The sequence below is a fragment of the Leuresthes tenuis genome, unplaced genomic scaffold, assembly GCF_036924035.1.
Source record: "Leuresthes tenuis unplaced genomic scaffold, fLeuTen1.0.hap1 SCAF_23, whole genome shotgun sequence".
In the NCBI taxonomy this organism is placed as follows: domain Eukaryota; kingdom Metazoa; phylum Chordata; class Actinopteri; order Atheriniformes; family Atherinopsidae; genus Leuresthes; species Leuresthes tenuis.
Window position 1 is genome coordinate 7,073,608 of NW_027325377.1, and position 9,695 is coordinate 7,083,302.

Below are 9,695 nucleotides of genomic sequence, written 5' to 3' on the forward strand. Positions count from 1 at the left end.
TTTGACCTCTTTGATCTGCAAACTAATACATATGTGATAACCACCATGGAAAAAATCACCACAAAAGACTCCAGTTAATGCCATAGAATTTTTTTTACGATTTCTTGGAAAGGTCCCCAAATTCTTAAGTTCCACGAAAAAAGCACTGCATCGGTAATCGGAACAAGATGCCTTTTTTCTGATGGAAGAAGAAACATTACAAGGACGTTGTGTTGACGATGTGTTGATGGAAGTCAGCCGTGTCCCCTCAAATACTTGACTGTTTTCTGTTTGAATGTGGAAGTCCTTTCCCACCATACTACAATACAGAAATTTGACCTCTTTGATCTGCAAACTAATACTTATGTGATAACCACCATGGAAAAAATCACCACAAAAGACTCCGGTTAATGCCATAGAATTTTTTTTACGATTTCTTGGACATGCCCCGGAAAGGTCCCCAAATTCTTAAGTTCCACGAAAAAAGCACTGCATCGGTAATCGGAACAAGATGCCTTTTCTCTGATGGAAGAAGAAACATTACAAGGACGGTGTGTTGACGATGTGTTGATGGAAGTCAGCCGTGTCCCCTCAAATACTTGACTGTTTTCTGTTTGAATGTGGAAGTCCTTTCCCACCATACTACAATACAGAAATTTGACCTCTTTGATCTGCAAACTAATACTTATGTGATAACCAGCACGGAAAAAATCACCACAAAAGACTCCGGTTAATGCCATAGAATTTCTTTTACGACTTCTTGGACATGCCCCGGAAAGGTCCCCAAATTCTTAAGTTCCACGAAAAAAGCAATGCATCGGTAATCGGAACAAGATGCCTTTACTCTGATGGAAGAAGAAACATTACAAGGTCGATGTGTTGCTGGAAGTCAGCCGTGTCCCCTCAAGTACTTGACTGTTTTCTGTTCACAATTTCACAAAAGTATGAAAGACTTCAACGTTTGGACACGACAATTTTTTTTCCAACTTATTATATCTGAAAAGTGGAGTTCGAAAGACAGTCATGAGCACACCTAAATAGTTTGAATTGAGAGTATGCAGAAAGGCTTTGAGAGTTGGTGAAGTGAGTATTTTGAACATGCTGTGAATGTTACATTATCTTTTTAAATGTTCTTTAATGAGTGAGATTGAGTTTGTTTTGAAAAGTCATACATAGCAGAGGATGGTTTCGGTCCATCGACCTCTGGGTTATGGGCCCAGCACGCTTCCGCTGCGCCACTCTGCTACACACCCCAGATGGGACTCCAACCCACAATCCCTGGCTTAGGGGGCCAGTGCCGTGCCCTGGCTCTTTTTTGGCTGTAGAGCAGTCGTTAATATGCAAAATGACACTCCACTAGTTATGTTTTGGACATTGTTTGCTTTATCATTTGCATCGGTACAAGATGCCTTTACTCTGATGGAAGAGGAAACATTACAAGGTAGATGTGTTGATGGAAGTCAGCCGTGTCCCCTCAAATACTTGACTGTTTTCTGTTTGAATGTGGAAGCCCTTTCCCACCATACTACAATACAGAAATTTGACCTCTTTGATCTGCAAACTAATACATATGTGATAACCACCATGGAAAAAATCACCACAAAAGACTCCAGTTAATGCCATAGAATTTTTTTTACGATTTCTTGGACATGCCCCGGAAAGGTCCCCAAATTTTTAAGTTCCACGAAAAAAGCACTGCATCGGTAATCGGAACAAGATGCCTTTTCTCTGATGGAAGAAGAAACATTACAAGGACGGTGTGTTGACGATGTGTTGATGGAAGTCAGCCGTGTCCCCTCAAGTACTTGACTGTTTTCTGTTTGAATGTGGAAGCCCTTTCCCACCATACTACAATACAGAAATTTGACCTCTTTGATCTGCAAACTAATACATATGTGATAACCACCATGGAAAAAATCACCACAAAAGACTCCAGTTAATGCCATAGAATTTTTTTTACGATTTCTTGGAAAGGTCCCCAAATTCTTAAGTTCCACGAAAAAAGCACTGCATCGGTAATCGGAACAAGATGCCTTTTTTCTGATGGAAGAAGAAACATTACAAGGACGTTGTGTTGACGATGTGTTGATGGAAGTCAGCCGTGTCCCCTCAAATACTTGACTGTTTTCTGTTTGAATGTGGAAGTCCTTTCCCACCATACTACAATACAGAAATTTGACCTCTTTGATCTGCAAACTAATACTTATGTGATAACCAGCACGGAAAAAATCACCACAAAAGACTCCGGTTAATGCCATAGAATTTCTTTTACGACTTCTTGGACATGCCCCGGAAAGGTCCCCAAATTCTTAAGTTCCACGAAAAAAGCAATGCATCGGTAATCGGAACAAGATGCCTTTACTCTGATGGAAGAAGAAACATTACAAGGTCGATGTGTTGCTGGAAGTCAGCCGTGTCCCCTCAAGTACTTGACTGTTTTCTGTTCACAATTTCACAAAAGTATGAAAGACTTCAACGTTTGGACACGACAATTTTTTTTCCAACTTATTATATCTGAAAAGTGGAGTTCGAAAGACAGTCATGAGCACACCTAAATAGTTTGAATTGAGAGTATGCAGAAAGGCTTTGAGAGTTGGTGAAGTGAGTATTTTGAACATGCTGTGAATGTTACATTATCTTTTTAAATGTTCTTTAATGAGTGAGATTGAGTTTGTTTTGAAAAGTCATACATAGCAGAGCATGGTTTCGGTCCATCGACCTCTGGGTTATGGGCCCAGCACGCTTCCGCTGCGCCACTCTGCTACACACCCCAGATGGGACTCCAACCCACAATCCCTGGCTTAGGGGGCCAGTGCCGTGCCCTGGCTCTTTTTTGGCTGTAGAGCAGTCGTTAATATGCAAAATGACACTCCACTAGTTATGTTTTGGACATTGTTTGCTTTATCATTTGCATCGGTACAAGATGCCTTTACTCTGATGGAAGAGGAAACATTACAAGGTAGATGTGTTGATGGAAGTCAGCCGTGTCCCCTCAAATACTTGACTGTTTTCTGTTTGAATGTGGAAGCCCTTCCCCACCATACTACAATACAGAAATTTGACCTCTTTGATCTGCAAACTAATACATATGTGATAACCAGCATGGAAAAAATCACCACAAAAGACTCCAGTTAATGCCATAGAATTTTTTTTACGATTTCTTGGACATGCCCCGGAAAGGTCCCCAAATTCTTAAGTTCCACGAAAAAAGCACTGCATCGGTAATCGGAACAAGATGCCTTTTCTCTGATGGAAGAAGAAACATTACAAGGACGGTGTGTTGACGATGTGTTGATGGAAGTCAGCCGTGTCCCCTCAAGTACTTGACTGTTTTCTGTTTGAATGTGGAAGCCCTTTTCCACCATACTACAATACAGAAATTTGACCTCTTTGATCTGCAAACTAATACTTATGTGATAACCAGCACGGAAAAAATCACCACAAAAGACTCCGGTTAATGCCATAGAATTTCTTTTATGACTTCTTGGACATGCCCCGGAAAGGTCCCCAAATTCTTAAGTTCCACGAAAAAAGCACTGCATCGGTAATCGGAACAAGATGCCTTTACTCTGATGGAAGAAGAAACATTACAAGGTCGATGTGTTGCTGGAAGTCAGCCGTGTCCCCTCAAGTACTTGACTGTTTTCTGTTCACAATTTCACAAAAGTATGAAAGACTTCAACGTTTGGACACGACAATTTTTTTTCCAACTTATTATATCTGAAAAGTGGAGTTCGAAAGACAGTCATGAGCACACCTAAATAGTTTGAATTGAGAGTATGCAGAATGGCTTTGAGAGTTGGTGAAGTGAGTATTTTGAACATGCTGTGAATGTTACATTATCTTTTTAAATGTTCTTTAATGAGTGAGATTGAGTTTGTTTTGAAAAGTCATACATAGCAGAGGATGGTTTCGGTCCATCGACCTCTGGGTTATGGGCCCAGCACGCTTCCGCTGCGCCACTCTGCTACACACCCCAGATGGGACTCCAACCCACAATCCCTGGCTTAGGGGGCCAGTGCCGTGCCCTGGCTCTTTTTTGGCTGTAGAGCAGTCGTTAATATGCAAAATGACACTCCACTAGTTATGTTTTGGACATTGTTTGCTTTATCATTTGCATCGGTACAAGATGCCTTTACTCTGATGGAAGAGGAAACATTACAAGGTAGATGTGTTGATGGAAGTCAGCCGTGTCCCCTCAAATACTTGACTGTTTTCTGTTTGAATGTGGAAGCCCTTTCCCACCATACTACAATACAGAAATTTGACCTCTTTGATCTGCAAACTAATACATATGTGATAACCACCATGGAAAAAATCACCACAAAAGACTCCAGTTAATGCCATAGAATTTTTTTTACGATTTCTTGGACATGCCCCGGAAAGGTCCCCAAATTTTTAAGTTCCACGAAAAAAGCACTGCATCGGTAATCGGAACAAGATGCCTTTTCTCTGATGGAAGAAGAAACATTACAAGGACGGTGTGTTGACGATGTGTTGATGGAAGTCAGCCGTGTCCCCTCAAGTACTTGACTGTTTTCTGTTTGAATGTGGAAGCCCTTTCCCACCATACTACAATACAGAAATTTGACCTCTTTGATCTGCAAACTAATACATATGTGATAACCACCATGGAAAAAATCACCACAAAAGACTCCAGTTAATGCCATAGAATTTTTTTTACGATTTCTTGGAAAGGTCCCCAAATTCTTAAGTTCCACGAAAAAAGCACTGCATCGGTAATCGGAACAAGATGCCTTTTTTCTGATGGAAGAAGAAACATTACAAGGACGTTGTGTTGACGATGTGTTGATGGAAGTCAGCCGTGTCCCCTCAAATACTTGACTGTTTTCTGTTTGAATGTGGAAGTCCTTTCCCACCATACTACAATACAGAAATTTGACCTCTTTGATCTGCAAACTAATACTTATGTGATAACCACCATGGAAAAAATCACCACAAAAGACTTCGGTTAATGCCATAGAATTTTTTTTACGATTTCTTGGACATGCCCCGGAAAGGTCCCCAAATTCTTAAGTTCCACGAAAAAAGCACTGCATCGGTAATCGGAACAAGATGCCTTTTCTCTGATGGAAGAAGAAACATTACAAGGACGGTGTGTTGACGATGTGTTGATGGAAGTCAGCCGTGTCCCCTCAAATACTTGACTGTTTTCTGTTTGAATGTGGAAGTCCTTTCCCACCATACTACAAAACAGAAATTTGACCTCTTTGATCTGCAAACTAATACTTATGTGATAACCAGCACGGAAAAAATCACCACAAAAGACTCCGGTTAATGCCATAGAATTTCTTTTACGACTTCTTGGACATGCCCCGGAAAGGTCCCCAAATTCTTAAGTTCCACGAAAAAAGCAATGCATCGGTAATCGGAACAAGATGCCTTTACTCTGATGGAAGAAGAAACATTACAAGGTCGATGTGTTGCTGGAAGTCAGCCGTGTCCCCTCAAGTACTTGACTGTTTTCTGTTCACAATTTCACAAAAGTATGAAAGACTTCAACGTTTGGACACGACAATTTTTTTTCCAACTTATTATATCTGAAAAGTGGAGTTCGAAAGACAGTCATGAGCACACCTAAATAGTTTGAATTGAGAGTATGCAGAAAGGCTTTGAGAGTTGGTGAAGTGAGTATTTTGAACATGCTGTGGATGTTACATTATCTTTTTAAATGTTCTTTAATGAGTGAGATTGAGTTTGTTTTGAAAAGTCATACATAGCAGAGGATGGTTTCGGTCCATCGACCTCTGGGTTATGGGCCCAGCACGCTTCCGCTGCGCCACTTTGCTACACACCCCAGATGGGACTCCAACCCACAATCCCTGGCTTAGGAGGCCAGTGCCTTATCCATTAGGCCACTGGGGCTCAGTCTGGCTGTGGAGCAGTCGTTAGTATGCAAAATGACACTCCACTAGTTATGTTTTGGACATTGTTTGCTTTATCATTTGCATCGGTACAAGATGCCTTTACTCTGATGGAAGAGGAAACATTACAAGGTAGATGTGTTGATGGAAGTCAGCCGTGTCCCCTCAAATACTTGACTGTGTTCTGTTTGAATGTGGAAGTCCTTTCCCACCATACTACAATACAGAAATTTGACCTCTTTGATCTGCAAAGTAATACTTATGTGATAACCACCATGGAAAAAATCACCACAAAAGACTCCGGTTAATGCCATAGAATTTTTTTTACGATTTCTTGGACATGCCCCGGAAAGGTCCCCAAATTCTTAAGTTCCACGAAAAAAGCACTGCATCGGTAATCGGAACAAGATGCCTTTACTCTGATGGAAGAAGAAACATTACAAGGACGGTGTGTTGCTGGAAGTCAGCCGTGTCCCCTCAAGTACTTGACTGTTTTCTGTTCACAATTTCACAAAAGTATGAAAGACTTCAACGTTTGGACACGACAATTTTTTTTCCAACTTATTATATCTGAAAAGTGGAGTTCGAAAGACAGTCATGAGCACACCTAAATAGTTCGAATTGAGAGTATGCAGAAAGGCTTTGAGAGTTGGTGAAGTGAGTATTTTGAACATGCTGTGGATGTTACATTATCTTTTTAAATGTTCTTTAATGAGTGAGATTGAGTTTGTTTTGAAAAGTCATACATAGCAGAGGATGGTTTCGGTCCATCGACCCATGGGCCCAGCACGCTTCCGCTGCGCCACTCTGCTACACACCCCAGATGGGACTCCAACCCACAATCCCTGGCTTAGGGTGCCAGTGCCGTGCCCTGGCTCTTTTTTGGCTGTAGAGCAGTCGTTAATATGCAAAATGACACTCCACTAGTTATGTTTTGGACATTGTTTGCTTTATCATTTGCATCGGTACAAGATGCCTTTACTCTGATGGAAGAGGAAACATTACAAGGTAGATGTGTTGATGGAAGTCAGCCGTGTCCCCTCAAATACTTGACTGTTTTCTGTTTGAATGTGGAAGCCCTTCCCCACCATACTACAATACAGAAATTTGACCTCTTTGATCTGCAAACTAATACATATGTGATAACCACCATGGAAAAAATCACCAAAAAAGACTCCAGTTAATGCCATAGAATTTTTTTTACGATTTCTTGGACATGCCCCGGAAAGGTCCCCAAATTCTTAAGTTCCACGAAAAAAGCACTGCATCGGTAATCGGAACAAGATACCTTTTCTCTGATGGAAGAAGAAACATTACAAGGACGGTGTGTTGACGATGTGTTGATGGAAGTCAGCCGTGTCCCCTCAAGTACTTGACTGTTTTCTGTTTGAATGTGGAAGCCCTTTTCCACCATACTACAATACAGAAATTTGACCTCTTTGATCTGCAAACTAATACTTATGTGATAACCAGCACGGAAAAAATCACCACAAAAGACTCCGGTTAATGCCATAGAATTTCTTTTATGACTTCTTGGACATGCCCCGGAAAGGTCCCCAAATTCTTAAGTTCCACGAAAAAAGCACTGCATCGGTAATCGGAACAAGATGCCTTTACTCTGATGGAAGAAGAAACATTACAAGGTCGATGTGTTGCTGGAAGTCAGCCGTGTCCCCTCAAGTACTTGACTGTTTTCTGTTCACAATTTCACAAAAGTATGAAAGACTTCAACGTTTGGACACGACAATTTTTTTTCCAACTTATTATATCTGAAAAGTGGAGTTCGAAAGACAGTCATGAGCACACCTAAATAGTTTGAATTGAGAGTATGCAGAAAGGCTTTGAGAGTTGGTGAAGTGAGTATTTTGAACATGCTGTGAATGTTACATTATCTTTTTAAATGTTCTTTAATGAGTGAGATTGAGTTTGTTTTGAAAAGTCATACATAGCAGAGGATGGTTTCGGTCCATCGACCTCTGGGTTATGGGCCCAGCACGCTTCCGCTGCGCCACTCTGCTACACACCCCAGATGGGACTCCAACCCACAATCCCTGGCTTAGGGTGCCAGTGCCGTGCCCTGGCTCTTTTTTGGCTGTAGAGCAGTCGTTAATATGCAAAATGACACTCCACTAGTTATGTTTTGGACATTGTTTGCTTTATCATTTGCATCGGTACAAGATGCCTTTACTCTGATGGAAGAGGAAACATTACAAGGTAGATGTGTTGATGGAAGTCAGCCGTGTCCCCTCAAATACTTGACTGTTTTCTTTTTGAATGTGGAAGCCCTTTCCCACCATACTACAATACAGAAATTTGACCTCTTTGATCTGCAAACTAATACATATGTGATAACCACCATGGAAAAAATCACCACAAAAGACTCCAGTTAATGCCATAGAATTTTTTTTACGATTTCTTGGACATGCCCCGGAAAGGTCCCCAAATTCTTAAGTTCCACGAAAAAAGCACTGCATCGGTAATCGGAACAAGATGCCTTTTCTCTGATGGAAGAAGAAACATTACAAGGACGGTGTGTTGACGATGTGTTGATGGAAGTCAGCCGTGTCCCCTCAAGTACTTGACTGTTTTCTGTTTGAATGTGGAAGCCCTTTCCCACCATACTACAATACAGAAATTTGACCTCTTTGATCTACAAACTAATACATATGTGATAACCACCATGGAAAAAATCACCACAAAAGACTCCAGTTAATGCCATAGAATTTTTTTTACGATTTCTTGGAAAGGTCCCCAAATTCTTAAGTTCCACGAAAAAAGCACTGCATCGGTAATCGGAACAAGATGCCTTTTCTCTGATGGAAGAAGAAACATTACAAGGACGTTGTGTTGACGATGTGTTGATGGAAGTCAGCCGTGTCCCCTCAAATACTTGACTGTTTTCTGTTTGAATGTGGAAGTCCTTTCCCACCATACTACAATACAGAAATTTGACCTCTTTGATCTGCAAACTAATACTTATGTGATAACCACCATGGAAAAAATCACCACAAAAGACTCCGGTTAATGCCATAGAATTTTTTTTACGATTTCTTGGACATGCCCCGGAAAGGTCCCCAAATTCTTAAGTTCCACGAAAAAAGCACTGCATCGGTAATCGGAACAAGATGCCTTTTCTCTGATGGAAGAAGAAACATTACAAGGACGGTGTGTTGACGATGTGTTGATGGAAGTCAGCCGTGTCCCCTCAAATACTTGACTGTTTTCTGTTTGAATGTGGAACTCCTTTCCCACCATACTACAATACAGAAATTTGACCTCTTTGATCTGCAAACTAATACTTATGTGATAACCAGCACGGAAAAAATCACCACAAAAGACTCCGGTTAATGCCATAGAATTTCTTTTACGACTTCTTGGACATGCCCCGGAAAGGTCCCCAAATTCTTAAGTTCCACGAAAAAAGCAATGCATCGGTAATCGGAACAAGATGCCTTTACTCTGATGGAAGAAGAAACATTACAAGGTCGATGTGTTGATGGAAGTCAGCCGTGTCCCCTCAAATACTTGACTGTTTTCTGTTTGAATGTGGAAGCCCTTTCCCACCATACTACAATACAGAAATTTGACCTCTTTGATCTGCAAACTAATACATATGTGATAACCACCATGGAAAAAATCACCACAAAAGACTCCAGTTAATGCCATAGAATTTTTTTTACGATTTCTTGGACATGCCCCGGAAAGGTCCCCAAATTCTTAAGTTCCACGAAAAAAGCACTGCATCGGTAATCGGAACAAGATGCCTTTTCTCTGATGGAAGAAGAAACATTACAAGGACGGTGTGTTGACGATGTGTTGATGGAAGTCAGC

At 41.0% G+C, this 9,695-nt stretch overlaps 1 non-coding gene across 1 annotated transcript; it reads right to left on the bottom strand.

Moving 5' to 3' along the window:
* Positions 1–5,792: 5,792 nt before the first annotated feature.
* Positions 5,793–5,865, bottom strand: trnar-ccu (transfer RNA arginine (anticodon CCU)). The gene has a single exon. It is a non-coding gene; the product is annotated as a tRNA-Arg (tRNA).
* Positions 5,866–9,695: the final 3,830 nt, after the last annotated feature.